The sequence below is a fragment of the Equus caballus genome, chromosome 1 (genome assembly GCF_041296265.1).
Source record: "Equus caballus isolate H_3958 breed thoroughbred chromosome 1, TB-T2T, whole genome shotgun sequence".
In the NCBI taxonomy this organism is placed as follows: Eukaryota; Metazoa; Chordata; class Mammalia; order Perissodactyla; family Equidae; genus Equus; species Equus caballus.
The window spans coordinates 114,953,154-114,971,722 of NC_091684.1; the positions used below are offsets into that span (position 1 = coordinate 114,953,154).

Sequence of the window (18,569 nt, forward strand, 5' to 3'; positions counted from 1 at the left end):
ATTAATTTGTTGAACGTGGTGTGAGAAGACTCAGGAAGGACTGTTCTAATTATGGCCATTGATTACTTATAAGAAGAGCCCAAACCAGTACTGCACTGAGTCGGTCACCAATTTCTTGAAGAAGAGGAGCTCATGGGTGTCACCTGAAGCTGCCTTCAGAGACGCATGCTACACCAAAAAGCACAAGAGAAACCGAGCCTTCTACCCAGAGACAGGTGTGTGAATACTCTGGGATGACTTGGTCTGAAATGCTTGACAATAGTGATAATGCTTTTCAGATAGTGGAAAAGCTATCAATCAAATCAGTTATTTGGGGAAGTAAAATTTTTGGATGAGGCAGAAAAGGCCAATCACTTCAGCTTAGTTTATAATCTGAAAGGAGCTAAGTTATTTTTACAGTCATTTTTCCACTTCATGAGGCCTGCCATATCTCTGACTCTTTGAAGTAGTGAAACTCAGAATAGCTATGAGATAGCATTTCTTGCTAAATTACATCCTAGTATATCCTGGCAATAAACACCTATTACCAAAGGCAAACTGTGTGTGTCTCTTTCTTGGAACCTTAAAGAGCCTGTCTACATATCTTGCATTTCCTACGGAAAATTATCCTCACACTTCTATGCGGGTTTATAGAAGATGAAGTTTCCATTCTAACTACAAATGAATTTGCATTGTTCGGATTGTGTCACTAACTTATGGTTCCCTGACTCTCGCTTCTGAGGGTTTTTTGTTTAACTTAATAGAAAATCCAATTATTATGTAAATATAAATGTGGTATAATTGCCACAAACAAGTGAGCATAACAATGAGCTGTGGAGTTTCTGGAGTTAAAGGAACGTGTGATTTATGGGTGTCTCTCAGGTATGATTGATACAGACAGTTCACAGAAACGTTTTAACCATTTCCACTCAGCACAATGTTAACACTTTCACTTTCTGATCATCCGATCTGATGCACGTCAATGAAAAAAGTTGCTTTGGGAAGGAATGTGTCACAAACTTATTTTCATTCTTTTTCAAACTTATTAAAGACAAGAAGCTACAAACATCATTATTTAAAATGCCTCTCTTTGAAATGTTCCCAGCAGATGTTTATGTAGAGAAAATGCTGGATCTCTCTTGGCAAGATACAGAAGTGACATTTCTTGAGGCTTCTAGTTGAAAAATTTCTCTTTGGCATCATGTCTTTAAACATCTGCAAAAGCAAAATCGTCTTTATTATCTTGCTAACTTGGAGAAAAGGAAAGCACACAGCCTCCTAAGCTTTGAAACACTCTTCAACAGAGTGACAAAAAAAGATTCCAACACTATTTTTCCTTCAATAGCATTTCTCTCTGTGACTTCTGAACTCCAAAGTCCTGTCTTCTTTAAACATTAATAATTTTCTTGATTAACAAGAGAAAAGCTAGCAAACATAAACCAAAAATTCTGTTTCCCTCTAAACTGTTGATTTCTACACTTTTCTCTCTATGCACACTATCATTTTAAGAGTCTAATACCCATTGGGAAATTTAAAATACAATGAAAGAAAAAATGCTACTAGACTAGTTGAGGGAAACTGTGCCATATTTTCTAATAACCAGAGAGTAATTTTGTTTCAATTTGAATTTTTTCTTCATTCCTCGTAAATTCAAAGATGGTTTCCCTTTTCTTCTTTTGTTAAAAGGATGCCAATAAATAATGTAATTCATTTTCCGAGACCCTAGCTGAGTTAAATTGAGTGCTAACTAAAAATGAACTGGGCACAGTGGCCAAAGCGTAAAATAATTTTTTACTTCTTATAAAATAATCTTGTAAACAAACAATTCCAAGTATCAGGAAGTTCTTTTTTATTTTTCTTTGTTTTTCCCATTCAGGCATAATATTCAAAATTTTGTCAAGGTTCCAACTTACACTGTTCTCTCCCTCTTTTATTTTTGCCTCCGTGATTTCCTCTAGGAAGAGTTTTCTGGACTGATACCCAACTAGCATAACAATTCACAGCTGTTGACCACAGTATGATCAAGTACCTTTTTAGGTATAATCGAGTGAGATCCAAGGTTTGTGAAACTGGTGTCCTCCTACACTCTTAGAGTAAAGGCTACACCAGCTGTAGGGAGCTAGAAGCAGAGTGAAAAGTTTACTACATCTCACAAATTGATAGCCCCCGGTTCAGTATGTAAATTCCTTTAGTATCCTATTTAATTCCATTTTCGGCATCAGGAAGAAAAGACAGAAGATGGATGCTTCATTTGTTTTTTAGAGTGTGTGCTGAAAGAAAATTTCTAAATTTTTGATTCATTATTTCAATAGGCAATATTAATTAATTTTTTCAGTACTTTTAGAAAAATGTGTGTGCTTTACTTATAAAGCTAATGAAAAAAACATTTAAACAATTAAATTTGGAAAAGAGAGAAAAGGTAAAGAAAAGAAAATTTTCTTCGCTCATCAAGAGATAATTACTATTAATAGGTTAACGTGCCTCCTTCTAGCATTTCAAAGCATGTGTACAATATATGCAAAATTGAGATCATGATGCCTTTTTACTTAAAATTACACCAGGAGAATTTCCTATGTCAGAAAACCTTCCTCAAAAACATTATTTTGTTTGCTACACAAAGCCCATTGTACTTTTGTACATGTAAATGGCTAACAATTCTTTGCTCTTATAAGAATGACACCACAATAAATATCCTATGTATAAAGTTTGTAAGCATGCTGCTTATCTCTGGAAGGTAAATTTATAGAAATGGAATTACTAAATCAAAACACATATATATTCTTGACTTGACAATAGTTTGACAAATTGCTTTCAAGATATTTTTGATAATTTACACTTTCACCTATAGAGAAGGAAACAATTTGTCACAACCAAATTGGGCTGAATATTACTCAATAGCTTTGCGTGCATTGCCCATTTGTTAAGAACAAAACAAAATCATGTTGCATTGTTCTTTTCACTTGTTTTCCCTTTAACTTACTGTTAGGTTGGAAATATCTTTGTTTTTGGAAAAATATTTGCTATTAAAGATTTCTGGCCCTTTCTATGCAAATGTTCTGCTAACGTCTTTTGGATATTTAACTGGAATGTTGAATATCTTGTTCAGTGGTTTTTAGTAATTCTTTAAGTATAAATAATATCAACTCTTTGTCTTTTTTATTTGTTGTAAATATGTTTCCCATTTTGTCATTTTTATCTTTTCCTTAGGGTTATGCAAAGTATAAAAAATTTATATATTAATATCTATCTGTACTTTTCCCTTTACTTTTACACCATAGCAATTTCTTCTCCACTCTGAGATTAAGCAACATAATTGTTCATAATTGTCTTCAGTTTAATAGAAAAATTATTTCATGTATGGCTCTAATACAAATATTTAACTTAATTTTGAAAAAAAATGGCCAATCTTTGATTTATTGAATAATTGGTCACGTTATGTGTCTTTGAAATGCTTTCACTCACTATCATATTGTAACTTGAAACACACACACACACATCTACTTTGAAATCATAAATGCTTTTCCCTTAATAATTCCACAAGTATATTCCTATTTTAATTATTACCTCCCTATTTTAATTATTGTAGCTTTATGTTTTAATATATTATAAAGAAATTATGCCTCTACTACCATACTTACCATACTTTCTCAAATAAGTCTCATTCTTCTAGATTAATTTGAGAATGATTTTACAACTTTTAGAGCATTTCATTGAAAAAAGTGCTAATTATGTGAACTAATTTGAAAGAATTGCTATCTTTTCCAGCCATTATACTCCTAGGAAAAAAGGGATACAGGAATATGAATATATGCATACATGCATATGTATTTATGTATTATACACAAAATTTCTTCACAGCTTTTCTCTCTGTAAGGCTCTGCAGTTTAATGATAAGTTTACGCATGTTTCTATTTAGGCTGGTTCTAAGAATTTCACCTGTTTGGGACTGCTACGGAATCGTATTCTTTTCTTTTTTAGTATGTTCTAGATTCTTATTGTCAACTTATAGGAAAGTTATTGATTTTTCTATACTTATCAGCTATCCTGTCACTTTACAAAATGCTATTAGTTCTCAGACTTTCGGTTGATTTCCATGGAATTACTAGGTATATTGTCACATTATTTTCAAATAACAAAGTTTTTTTGGCCTCTTTCTACCTAATAAACATCACTTCTGTTTAATGTATTATTACATTGACTAGAAGTTACAAAAATATTGACCAGCTAACAAATTGTAGATATCACAGTCATGTTTCTGACTCTAATGGAATTTTTAACAAATTTTCTCCACTTAGTGTTTAATGATGGCTGGAATTTTATCCTTTTTTTGTGAAGAAAGCAATGCTTTTCTTAGTTTACTGGGTTCTGAATATGAGTGTTGCTTGTTTGCATGTTGATTTTTGTTTTCTATTGTTTCACATTTTTATTATAAACGGGTGATGAAGTCTACGGATTCTGGCTTCTGAGATTCTCATAGCTTCTGTTGCTCTTTGGCTGTGTCTGTGCTTTAAAGACGAAGCCTCCTACACATTCCTGAGGTCCACAAGGTTTGGATGTCAAGGATGATTAATTTCAAATATTGTTATTATTTAATAGCTTTAAGAAAAAATATTGGCACCTGAGCTAACCTAGCCAACCTCTGTTGCCAACCTTTTCTTTATTTCTTCTTCTTCTTCTTCTTCTCCCCACAGCCCTCAAGTACATAGTAGTATATTCTAGTTGGAGGTCCTTCTGGCTCTGCTACGTGGGATGCTGCCTCAGCAGGGCTTGATGAGTGGTGCTATGTCCGCAGCCAGGATCCAAACTGGGGAAATTCAGGGCCGCCGAAGCAGAGCATGCAAACTTAACCACTCGGCCACGGCCGGCCCCTATTGAATGGCTTTAACGTTTGACAAATCTGTGTGAACACCTCGTTCTGTCACTTGTTAGCTTTGTAGCCCTGCTTAATTTATTCAATTTTTCTAAGCCTTGTTTCTGTCATCTGTAAAATGGGGATGATAATGATGTCTACTCACAGGGGGCTGTAAGGATTATCAGAGACGATGCTTCTTAGCCCCGTGCCTGACATATCACAAGTGCACAATAAATAGTGTAATGATGGTTGTGGTAACAGTACTAGGATTAGTATTTTTCTGGGAATTTTTGTGGCTTTATTTTTATAAGGTACAAGAATCCATAGTTTTCTTTTTGTGTCATCTCCCTCAGGTTTTGATAGCAGGACTGGGCTAGCTTCAGAAAATGGATAAGTAGCATTTTTAATTTTTCCATATTTAGTATGGAATAACTTACATAGTATGGAAATTATATATTCCCTGGAAGCTGGACAGAACTAAGCCAAAGAATTGCACGGTTCGAGGACCTGATCTAGGAAATATTTAAAAATGTTCTTTAAGCTTACTGGGCTTTTCAGGTTATTCTACACCTTCTTAAACTCTTCTTAACTATGTAATTTCATGAAGACTCTTTTACATCCTTTTTCTCAGGTAATTTTGCTTAGCTGTGCTTTAAGCATTGTCTCTTTGATTAGTTTTATATTTTAAAGCCTTTTATTTATTCATCAATGGCTTATATTTTTATGTTCTGCTTTGATGATATTTACCTTTCCTATCACTTTCCTACCACTCCTTGGTTTACTTTCTTTAAAATTTTTGCAATTTTGATATTCTTTTACTTTTTGGAAGAAGAGAAGCACTTGTCCCTGTGCTTTATCCTTGAGTACAGCTTTGGTCATATCCTATAATCGTATTTTGCCAAATCCTCCCAGTTATGTAGCTGGTTTAAGCCCTATCTTCTTGATGACAGTTGTGAAAATGAATCACTTGGGATCACATGGACCAGAGCATCAGAACCACTGATGAGAAGACAGTTTAGTTTTGAGACCCACATGAGCCACAGATCAGACTCTGAGATGGTTTACTCTGTCAGGAGAATGCTTAGTGACTTGCAGATTCAAACGTACAGTTAGAATCTCCACTTTCCTCTCTCTCTTCTTTGTTTCTTCCTACTCAGAATATATTACATGGTGCGATAGGTCTTGCAGCTACAGGACTGAAAGATACATGGTTTCTGACGTGAGGGCGATCACCGTCTGGTAGAGGAAATGTACAAGCGTATGCGTGTGGGCAGTGTTTATCCTCACCCAGTGTATTAGATTGCTGCTGTGACAAATTACCACAAATTTGGTTCTGGAGGTCACAAGTCTAAAATAGGTCTCATTGGCTAAAATCAGGGTGTCGGAGGCTCTAGGGGACAATGTATTTCCTTGCCTCTTCCGTTGCCTAGCTGTGGTCCGCTTCCATCTTCCAATCCAGCAGTGCTGATCAAATCTTTCTCATGATGCCATCCCTCTGGTTCTGACTCTTCTGCCTCCCTCTTCCCAATTTAAAGATCCTTCTGACTACGTTGGGCTTAGGCACAAACCCTAGGATAATCTTACTTTAAGGTCAGCTGATTAACGACCATAATTCCATCTGCAGATTTAATTCCTCTGTGCTAACTAACACAACACACTCACAGGTTCTGGAGATTAAGATGTGGGCATCGTTGAAGAGAAAAGGAGGGCATTATTTTGCCTCCCACACAGGTAGAGTCAAGTAGTCAAACAGCTGTTGTTGAACACAAGAAACAGCATGCTCAAGGATTGTATATGGAATACGTCTAAGAAGGAAGCTACAGATGTAAAGAAGGCATGAATGAGTGTTTCTAACAGAGACAACAGTATGTGCAAAGGAATGAAGGGAAGAGAGGATAGCAAGCCTTGACTTAGCGTGGTCTAATTTTACAGCTCTGGAATAACACGTCTGTCGTAGCAGTGTTCTCCAGACGTCGGCTTGTGAACTTGTAGATTTACCCTTGGTACTGCATAGGGTCCTGTGTTGCGTTCCATTCCCCTGCTTCCTGCCACATGGGAACTTCTCAATTACTGTTACAAGGGTATAGGTCCTAGGGTCTCACATATTGAAAATAAGGCCATATAGGGAAAGGCTCAAGATTGCATTTACGCACAGACCTTTGGGAGTTTCTGTCACCTCAACAGTGGCTGGAGTGTGTATATTCTTGTCACATGTCCACGCTATGCAAAGACAGTGATGACAGAAAATAACAAGAACAAAAGGAAGCCATTGAGCTGGCAATAAAAGGCAATAAAACAAACGTATACACATATCCAATAAGAGCTTATGGCAAAGCAAATATAATCTGCCAGAACATTTCCAAATTCATGTGACACCTGTACTTTTCACTATCCCCAAAGTGTGTTAAGAAATTCAAACTGTGAACTCTATGGTACACATAGTCTTAAACTTGATTTGTAAGATTTTAATACCTATCAGCACCTTAGCCTAAGAAATTCTGAGAATGAAGAGGAAACAGGCAATGTAGAGACTATCTGAAAATTTAAAGAAACAAGAAATGCTTTTATTTGTTGCATTAGTAATAGTGGAGTGGAGGAAGCAAAACTGTCTGTGTCACGTGTGTTGATACCTGAACTATACATGAAATGGTGCTGGGGAGGCAGGGCTGAGCCCCTGAGAAATCAATCTTCTGGTTATCTCCCATGGGTCCTAAGGGCTTGCTCAATTTTTTCCCTGTGACCATGATCTTTCTTTGTTAATTGAGCCTTGAGTTATCTTGTATTTGAATCTAGTCCTTGTGATGATTCATTGTCATCCCTTCCCCACGTGTCTGTTCTAACTTCCTGTCTGTGGCCGAATCCAAAGGGTCCACCACGCGGGAAAGGGATTTAAAAAAATCTTTCCACCTACTTCATATGTGAATCCTCTGTGAATAAAATGAGGAGGCTATTTTTAATTAGGTTGTGCTGTTCAACATTGCCTCTTACACGTGACTCAGCTCTGAGATCGACTGTATAAATCTATGAACGCGTGGAAGATATAAGTAAAATAAATACTTCTACCACCATCATTCTGGCCACTTGAGTGTGGCAGTACTGGGCCCTTACTTAGCTCTAGCCTGTGGGACCCTGGTTCAACCAAGGGCCGAAGATCCCAGATAAAGTAAAAATTCCTGACTTCAAATTGACCTTCTACCATATTTCCTGCAATTTTGTAATCAACTGTGTTTAACCATCCATTTAACCACATGATGGACTTAAAAATACTTTTGTCCATGTTAATGTCATGTTACTGGGCATAATAATCCGAAAGGCAGAAATTTGTCATGTTCAAAGTTTCTTTTGCAAAATTTCCACTCAAACGTATTTGAAAAAAGTCATAAAGTAGTCCAGCTTACCTTTTTGCTGCCTCCAGCATTCCTCTCTCTCCGCCTTTCCTCTTGGTCACATTGTCAAAAGTCTATTGTGTCCCAGGCACTGTAATATGCACTGAGAATGTACACAAAGATCGATGAGGCACAGAACTTTATTATCAGGGTTCTTCTCTTTAATTCTTTTTTATGTTTGTGTGAGGAAGATTGGCCCTGAGCTAACATTTGTAGCCAATCTTCCTCTTTTTGCTTAAGGAAGAGTGGCTCTGAGTAAACATCTGTGCCAGTCTTCCTCTATTTTGTGTGGCTTGATGAACCATGCTAGGTCTGTGCCAGAGATCAGAACCGGCAAACCCCAGGCCACCGAAGGGGAGCGTGCGAACTTAACAACTATGCCACCAGGCCGGCCCCTAACTTCACTTATTTTTAACAAAATGTTTATAAATTTTCTTTGCCCTGTTGTACCCAATATATACAACTTGTTTTTGAATTTCATTCCTCCCAACTTTGTACGTGTGTGTGTGTGACTATAGTCTCAGAATCAAGAAATAGCTCAGCATCTAATATTATATGGATTCAATTCTACTCATTATAACTTCATGGCAAAGTACTTCGTGTCAGCCCAAAATAGATATGTACGTCTCAGCGCCCTTCTCAAGAGATAATAGTATCAAAATCAAAGCTTTCTCCCTCCTAACAGTATTTTTCCTAAGGCTTCTTTGAAAAAGCAAAACAAAACAAAAACATGCAGCTTCACCTCAGCCATCTACGTCTCTGCTTCTCCTCTTTTCTAGTTACAGCCAACAGGTGCGGATACAGGGACTGAAATTCCAATGGGTAGAGGCCAGCTGTACAAATACAAACCCACACGTGATGGATGCCCAATGTTCCTTAAACCCAGGCAGTAGGAATTTTCTTTGCCACCCTCCTTGTGCCTCCTGTGGGTGACGACGACCCACCGTTCATTTCAGGGAGGTTCTTTCTGTCCTGCACCATTAAAGATGGCGTCTACTCAACCTCCACGGGACTCAGCACAATCTCAGAGGGTGGGCGAGCTGTCCTTCACTGGGACAGCTCCACACAGAAAACTGACACCCCCCTTCCCGGGAGGAGGAGAGGAGAGCACTTCCCGGAGAACAAATGTGCTTTTCAAAGGTGCAAAGGTCTGACAGGGGGAGAACGTGGGGGCACAGGGGCGGGTGATACTGAAAACAATGTATTTTTCCTTCCCTTTCAATCACTTTGCCCTGAGGTTTCTCACCCATGGGATCAATGGCATTAATTGTTTCAGGGGGATGGCAAATGCCATCTAGGACAAAGAAGTCATTGCTCAGCTTGAATTTCACACTAGCTTTTTTTTTTTAAGTCCATGGCCTTAAAAGCCTAGCTTTGTTGAGCAAATAAAAGATTTTTAAATTCCAAAATACATCCTTCCACATAGGCCTGGCAGAGCTCGAGGGCTGATCACAGAGGTTTACTGTAAGCCATTGAAACCAAAGGGAAGTCCCTGATAAACAGAAAGGGAGAGGTCCCCGGAGTGGGAGGAACTGGGAGTAATTAAGAGGGCACAGATCTAAGGCTAAGATGTTATTTGAGTCCTTTCAGGGGACAGGAATCCCATGTCCCAGATGTTAGGTCCAGAGTCCACAGTGGAAGGAAAATAGAAATTGCAGCTACGAGGAGGAGGCAGCTCAAACCAGAAGCGGCAGGTACTTCGCTTCATGTTCCCAGCTTTGGACCTAGTCATTTTCTCTAGTCCAAGCTGACCTTAAGGAGACCCTCCACCAGGATGGGGAGAGGAAAGTGGAGTCAAGGGGGCATGTCTTAGGCTTTGAAGACTAAACGGAGGGTGAGGGAGAGAGAGGTGTCTAGGGAATCGTTTGCCACTTGGATGCAAAACAGTCACTCAATGAACGCAAAGGGAGAAACTACTTATGGGTGTGCCCACGTGAAGAGTCTGAGTGACATCCAGACATAAACATTCATCAGGCAATTTAGATAGCCATGCCTTAGGCTGAAGGGAGAAAGAAGTTAGAGGTAAAAATACCAGACCATTACAGCCATCAGCAGCTTACATGATGCAGCAGATTACAACTAGATTCTCAGATCTAGCATCACCTGGAAAAGTTCTGAAAGCATGGATTCCTGGGTTCAGCCCCGGTGGTTCTCACTCAGCAGGTCAGGGGTGGTGGTCCGGGATCTGTTTGGGTAGAAAGCATCCTGAGGAAAGGTTCTGATATGTGTCAACGTTTTTGAAACCAACGGCTTGGGCCACCTTGGGGACAGTGTGGAGAGCGAGAAGAGCAAACGGCGGAGCACTGATCTCTGTGGAACCCAGCATCAAGGAGAGAGCTTGGAGAAAGAGGAGCCTGTGAAGGAATGATGAGGCAGGCCGCTGGGGAAACAACAGAGAGAGATGTCAGAAAAGGAGCCTTTTATACCCCTTTTATACTATGAGTCATTACTACATTATCATTTTTCTCAGTATTATTTTCTCAAAGATAAAAATGTTCCTTTTCTATAGACTACTTCTCTATAGAGTATTTTTTTTACAGTATCCTATTGAGCGAAAAAAAGCATTTTATTAAAAGCAGTAATTTGTTACTGCTCTAAATGATCTTTTATAGTTTCTAAAACACAGTGTCTTCTTGATAAAGCAGGTCTGAGAGTGAATTATTAGGCTGCTGGAAGTTCTTGCCAATGAACAAAGACATAAAACATAATGTGCCTAAGTTGGCTGATGCAAAGTGGCTGGGGTGTATTTGCTAATTAGCATGCTGCTGTTGGCACCTTTCACCTTTCTTTGTTTCTTTTGGAGGTTTCCTCCAGGAAAAAATATATAAATTACTTGCAAAAAAAATTTTTTGAGATTCAAAACAAAGCACATACCTTTATGTAGGCAGACTTTGCACAATAGCGTGCTGAGATATCTTCGCTCATCTCTAGCAACGTGATGCTCACTGAATGAGCCCCAGGCTAACGTCTCAGGCAGAATCAGAGTGCACGAATGATGAGGCACTTTACTTTTGCTCTTTCCCACTTTCTCAGGCCATGCCTGGGCTCTGCTGCCTAATAGGATCTGAAAGAGAGGAAATGAAGGCATCGGCCATAAACCCACAGCCGCCTCCACACCTGGGTTTGCACACACCTGAGTGAGGCTCTCACATATCTCTGTCCTTCCTGTTTAAGACATCTAAGAGAGACATTGGAGGACCACAAAAACCTCCGATATGTTGTCATTGAAAAGCTGTTAGGAATTTTGCAGCTGAGAGCGGCGCATCTAATTACTGAATTATTAAACAGAAGGCCCGTGCCTAAAAAGCACCATCCTGTCAGTCAAGAAGATAAGTTCTTCTTGTGAAAAGCAGAGGTACAATTAGGTCACCTCACTCAATTCTGCAGATAAATGTGAAATATTCGAACTCAAGGGGCAAGGAAACTTAATTGCCTCTGGTATCAGCTTTAGGTTCAAAAACTGAAATATGAAGCCAAATGTGTTTTCAGTTCCTGCAGTTGCTGGAAACAACAGTCTCAACCTTCTGCTATCTTGCATTTTTGTTTCAGGCCCGAAGATTGTTTTCTGAACTTAGACTCTCACCCTACAGAAATCGTACCTGATAGATTTCAGCAGGGGAAATAAATAAGGGAGGCGGGGCATAGGTTAGGCCAAAGATGACCTTTTGAGGCAGGCAGTTTTCTGCATGAGCCCTATTTTTTTCAGCTTTGGAACCAGATTGTAGAAATTCCCTAACCTTTCTCAGCCTGCTCAGAGAGAAGACGAATAGCTGGTATATTTTCCATTTTTGTGTTTATGTCCTCGAAAGACATTTCCATTTGACCACAATAATAATAAAACAATAAATAAAAATTTTTAATTATTGAACTGTAATTGTTTTTTGGGCACTATACTTAAAAGCTTTACTATTTTCCTACTTTGTCCCCATAATATATCTATGACTTAGACACTTTCGTTAGATCCACTTTAGAAATGGAGAAATTGAGTCACAGATAAGTTAAATTTACATGCTCAAATAACATGGCTAGAAAGCGGATGAGCCAGGATGTTAACCAAGAAAACCACTCATCCTTAAACTGCATACATATATATTTCTTAATTGGTCATTCTACTCTGCTAAAGGATTTTACAAAAGGACATAAAGAGGATGGTAACTTCATCTGCCTTGTTCTCTTTTTGTATTTCAATAGGATGTCCATATTTTGTGAACTGAACTGAATAAGAAAATCAACTTTTGGCACCATCTCCCCGCCAGATGCCTTCACTTAGCTCCTGAGCTTCTTGCAGCAGAGGTATCCCACCTGAACCACGTTACCTGTCCATGCATTGGCCCCTTCTACTAAATGAAGCAGCTAAAGGGCAGGGGTCCTTTTTCATTCACCCTTGCATACCCAGCATATTCATCAGGGCTCTCCAGAGAAAGAGAACCAAGAGGATATTAAAAGATATTTATTATGAGGAATTGGCTCATGTGATTATGGAGGTTGAAAAGGCCCCCGATCGGCCGTCTGCAAGCTGGAGACCCGGGAAAGTCAGTGGTGAAACTCAGTGAGCATGAAGGCCTGAGAACCAGAGGAGCCAACCATGTTAGTCCCAGCGTAAGGGCAGGAGAGGACGAGCTAAGATGTCCTACTCAAGCAGCGCAGCAGAAAAAACGGGCAAATTCCTCCTTCCTCCTTTTGCTCTATTCAGGCCCTCAAGGGGTTGGATGATGCCCACCCACAGTGGGGTAGGTGATTTACTTCACTGAGTCTGCGATTCAAATGCTCATCTCATCCGGAAACACCCTCGCAGACACACCCAGAAATAATGTTCAATCTTGGCACCCCATGGCTCTTTCTAGTTGACACTTAAAAGGAACCATCACACACAGATTGGCATTTTTTCAGTTTCTACTCAATAAATGATTTGGAACTGAATCCAACTCCTTCAACTGCAAGGAATGGATCCTAATAACGTTTGATGCCTTGTTTTATGCTGCTTGTTGCTGGCTGAGGCTATTTACCCATGTGATTCTCAGCAACGTGACTCCTGGTCAGTCGGGAATGCTGATCCTGAAGGATGTTTTTCATGGGGACCTGGCTCCACAGAGTCAATTCAGAAGCACCAGCTTATCTCATTCTCCTGGGATCTCTGGTATGGGAAAATTGATCCCGAAGATGTGCTTCTTTAAAGACATGATAAGGACTCATTGGCTCCGACTAAGGCCATAGGATTCTTTCCATACTTGCTGCACTGCTGAATTCTATTATAGCTATATATCTGTGGATGGATAGGTAGATAGACAGATAGATAGAGAGAGATGTATCTCCCCATATGTTCCCACCTCAAAATGGCATTTGACATTCTTCTTTGTTTAAACTAAGCAGTCAGCTCAGACCCCAGAACCAGGATCTCACAGTGGCTGGGAATAGTGTCTAGATTCAATCTTCCTAGGTCTAGATATCAGTTCTGCTGCATGCTAGCTGTGTGCCTCAGTTTCCTAGTCTCTACACTCATAAAATATCCAAAAGTCACATACTTGTTAGTTCATTGACCTGGAATTTAAACCATGTGTCTTTACCAACCACTTTAACTGACTTTTGTCAGTTCATCTACTTTGTGGACCTTTTTCTTTTAATTCTCCTCACCCAGCACATAGTAAATGCTCAGTAAATTTATGTTGCATGGATTTCGATTATTCTCAAAAGTGTGACCTGTATCAAAATTCTAAAGAAATAATATGTTATGGTCCTGTAGACGAGGTAGTGTCCAATGATCAACTCTCATTTAAAAATTATAGTTTACTCCAATATAACTAAAGAAAAGTGTACCATGGTATGCTGAGGATAACTTGAAGGCCAGAAGCCTACAAACATGTGAAAAATGTTAACATCACATTTTTAGGCTTATTAGAAACAGTCTAAATAATTACACCAGTCAAATTACTGGCGGCTTTTGGCTCATATCCAGGATGAAGGTCGTGACCCAACATACCAGGACTCTGCACCGCACACGTGATTGACAGGAAAAGGAAATTGATTGATACCTTTCACGTGGGAATCACGGCTTGTTGTAAGTATAAGCAAAACACATATCTGGATTTTGCAGGAAAAGTTAATTCTGGTCTGATTCAAATTCTTTGTTCTCAAAGTTGTTTAATTGTGATTTATTTGTGTGTGTGCGTGTGTGTGTGTGTGTGTGTGTGATAAAACAGCTGTGTACAATAACAATATACGGGTCACTTGCTGCTGTTTAAAATCGTCACTGGATATGTCTTTGCATTCTTTTCATTGCAATATCTATTGGTTATTTGGCTTCAGGCAGGCAGGAAGCTGTTTCTCAAATGGATTTTTTTTCAATCCATACATAGGAAATGATTAATTTTTGAGTCTCTAGATAATTATCTACAGTCCATCCATGAAGAATATGGAAGTTACTATTTAAAAGGAATTTATGGAAAGGGAAAACTACCACAGCTTCTCATATTTCTGTAATAATGATCATTAGCAGTCCATGCTGGCTCTCCAGCTCTGTGCTTTGGGTCCACTGGTGTGCTAGTGACCCAACACGCAGGAGTAAGAAAAGGATTTATCTCATATAGGGGGGCTTGATTCACAGGCAGATGATGTACTTCTCAGGTTCAATCCCATGATTCATGAAAAGATTTAAGGATTCACAAGAAGTTAAGAACTAATTTATCAACCAAGTCCATTTTGTTTCCAGGTGTGGTATGTATGGCATTTGGAAGCTATTTTCTTGTAAAGCAGAGCTTATCAACCTGCACATTAGACTTAACTGGGGAAGTTTTAAAAACCTCACCATACCTCCAGCCAATTGGTGGGGCCCAGGCATCAGTGTTTTACGTGGCTCCCAGGTGATTCCAATGTCAGCCATTGCTGGGCACAAGGATTAGGTCAGAATTGTTTAGATATGTACCAACAGTATGTATACCTTACGCATTACTGATGTTTTTTACAGTTGTCTGTAGGCTTTTGTAAAAACAAAAATTATATTGCTCCACTTGCTATTAAAGACAAAAGAGGTTCGTTTTAACTTGGAGTATACAATCTGAATCAATTTCCACTTCGAGTCTCCTTTGAATACAGAAAAAAACCCAACCATATTCACATCCGTATTTTGAAATATTTTCCTGTAATATATTCTCATGCTATATGAGAGAAAACCCTTTGAGGAGCCCACCAGAATGTGACAGGCTGTTTTTGTTCACTTTTATCAAGTCAACGTTTTTGAATGCTTACTACATCCTTAGCAATAAGGATGTCTGAGTAGTGTCCATACCTCCCAAGAATGCACGAGCAGTGGGGAAAACAGTTGTGTATACAAATAACTATAATACTTTGAGATAATTGCACTAAATGAGCTCTTTGTTAAGTGCTATGAGGTATGATCAAGGGGTGATCATGAAGTCTCCAGGGAGGAATCAACCCTGTGCTAGAGCGTGGAAGGTAGTTAGAAGGATCCCATGTGGGCAAGCAAAAGATGGACATTCTGGACAAAGGCAAGAGTAAGTTCCCAGACAGGTAAAATTTATATTGTTTTGGGGATTGGAAAGCAGTCTGATAGGGCTGGACCACTGAGGTATTTTACCATTGGCCTTACTGTGAAAGAAGGACTTACTTTCTCAGTGGCTCAAAAGAGGTAGGAATGAGCCACTCTAATAAAATTTTGTTTTGTTTGTTTTTCTTTTTTTTTTGTTGTTTTTGTGAGGAATATTCACCCTGAGCTAACATCCATTGCCAATCTACCTCGTTTTTTTTTTTTTTTCCTTGAGGAAGATTGGCCCTGAGCTAACATCTGTGTGTGGGTCACCTCCACAGCAAGGCGGATGAGTGGAGGAGGTCCACACCTGGGATCCGAACTCACAAACCCGGGCCACTGAAGTGGAGCACATGGAACTATAACTACTCAGCCATGGGGCCAGCCCCTAATTTTTAAAAAAGATTTTCAAGTAAAAGTAATAAAGATTGACTAAATTCAGAATTGTTGCTCATTATTTATGTTTTTTCTTATTTTATAAAATATGGCAAAAGCTTTTTCAAATCATGATTCTTCAGGGTTTTTTCCTAGTATTTTATGACTATGTAACAATACTTATTATGATTAGATTTTCTTGAATTAATATATTACACAAGGACTAATAGTCCCAGAGGACACGTACAAATATAGTACTCATTAGATGATAAAGACCAAGTGGAAACAATTGCTTTAATAAATTTATATTTAATAGCATGCACAGGTGTTTTTGTTTTGAAGAGGAAACTTTAGGTAAAAAGTGTGGCTCATTTTCATGCCATCCCAGAATGCTAGATGAAGGGAAGTTTTCCCAGTTTTAGAAAAAATAGAGCACACAGATGTTTAGGTCCTGGTGACAGAAAGAAAGTGTTCCTGACCTGCACTGGGTTACTTTTCTCCACATTGCCAAAACGGCCTCTCAGTGGATTCCAGCGTGGGCACCAACCCAGAGCGTTCCTCTGTGTTGACACACAGACCTGGTCCTGTAGACTGATTTCATGTTCTCTATGTTATTTTGTCACAGAAAACCCCATCTGAGCTATGTTACAGGAAGCACTCCTAGAAGTATTCAGGAGTGTTTACTTGGAACCCGGAAAAGGGATTCAGATAATCCACCAAACCCAAATAGTCTACAATGAAGTCTCCAAGAAATAAATTACACACTTCATACAAAGGAAAGAACCATCTCGACGAGTGGAGAGAGCCTTGACCTAGAAACCAAGAAACAAACATTGAGGTCTTACCACATACAAGCTAGATGACCTTGGGGAGGTCATTCAACTTGCTTAACACAGTCGAACCTCGTGTTCCTTAACTCAAGATAGAGAAAGTAATGCTTTCTTTTTCATACTCACAGGATTGGGAGGACTAAATCAGTGTGGAAGGATTTTACAGCCTGTAATCTGTTCACAAAGGTGAACACAGGTATTTCCTTGCTTTTGTTGTTGTCTGGATTTTACAGTTTGTCAAAGCAATCTTTCCTTAAAATGAAAATGTTGGAACCAACAGAAAAATATACGTAAGCACATAGAAATTCCTAGAGAGAAATTCTGTAAAATTTTGGATTTAATCGCTGTTTTACATAATGAGGTGATACTTTAAAAATAATTTTTAAAATATTTATAAAGCATTGTAAAGTATAAAGTATTTATGAAGTATTTATAACATAAATAAAATACTTTATTTTTATTATAAAAATAATTGTAGGGGCTGGCCTAGTGGCTTAGTGGTTAAGTCCTCATGTTCCACTTCAGCAGCCCGGGGTTCACAGGTTCAGATCCCAACTGTGGACCAGTACACCACTCATCAAGCCATGTTGTGGTGGCACCCCACACACAAAATAGAGGAAGACTGCCACAGATGTTAGCTCAGCCACAATCTTCCTCAAGTGAAAAAAGGAAGGTTGGCAACAGATGATAGCTCAGGGCCAATCTTCCTCACCAGAAAAAAAAAAAAAAATTTATATCTGGATCTTTTACTTGCTCGTATAACATGCTTTTTCTATGTCTTTCAAAAGTTTCCATAAATATAAAGACTAGATATTATTCCAATTCATAGATTCCTCTTGTTTATAATTTTTAGCTTTATTCGTAAAACTTGATCTGGATTTCAATGTTTCCCATCAAATATACACAAGATGGACACTACTGGATCAAAATATATAAACACCATCAAGCCTTTTGATTCATAATTCCAAGCAGATTTCTTAAAAGCTACACTAATTTATAACCTCCTCATCAATAGGTGTCTCCATTTCAGCATGCCCTTAGCAGCACTGCATTTTGACGTTCAAACATAAATATTGTTGTCATTTTGTTTCACATTTCTTTAGTAATTTGTGAATCCAGTTTTCATTTTAGTTATTCCTATACTTCTATTTTGACTGCTCTCCTCATTCCCTTTCCCATTTACTTATTCCTGCATTTTTAAAGATTTGTATGGCTTACTGAAATATTAAGACCATTAACTTTGAAATATTTGCACAAATTATTTTCTCCAAGTTTTTTAAAATCTTTTAATTTGTTTTATATTATTTTTCACTGTAGAGAAAATTTTGCTCTTGATTTTATCAAAATGATAGCACTTTTCCCTTGTGACCTCTCCCATTGGAAAGCAGTGCTGTTATGACCATTTGGAGCCAAGACATAGCCTCCACGATGCACACATGTAGGTCTGCTCCAACTTCACTCAGTCAACAGACACTCATTGAACGACTCATGTGTGCTGGGCATATAAGTTCGACCCTGGCTGACCCAGACACAGATGATCTATTTCTTCTTCCCAGGGGGAATTTTGAAGCAAATGTTACCTCCTGGTTGGAAAGAGAGGTAGCTTT

General features: G+C 38.6%; 1 long non-coding RNA gene across 4 annotated transcripts in view; it reads right to left on the reverse strand.

Moving 5' to 3' along the window:
• The window catches only part of LOC138924211 (uncharacterized), a 53,663-nt gene that overhangs the window by 31,942 nt on the left and 3,152 nt on the right, over positions 1-18,569 (reverse strand). For 3 of the 4 annotated variants that reach the window (XR_011438979.1, XR_011438980.1, XR_011438982.1), the window contains exons 2-5: positions 11,092-11,281; positions 10,321-10,597; positions 8,960-9,050; positions 8,230-8,320 (exon numbers count right to left, since the gene is read on the reverse strand). This is a non-coding gene — a long non-coding RNA (uncharacterized lncRNA). Of the gene's footprint in view, positions 1-989; positions 1,195-8,229; positions 8,321-8,959; positions 9,051-10,320; positions 10,598-11,091; positions 11,282-18,569 lie in introns of those variants that run through there. The other variant, XR_011438984.1, reaches the window with a different exon arrangement.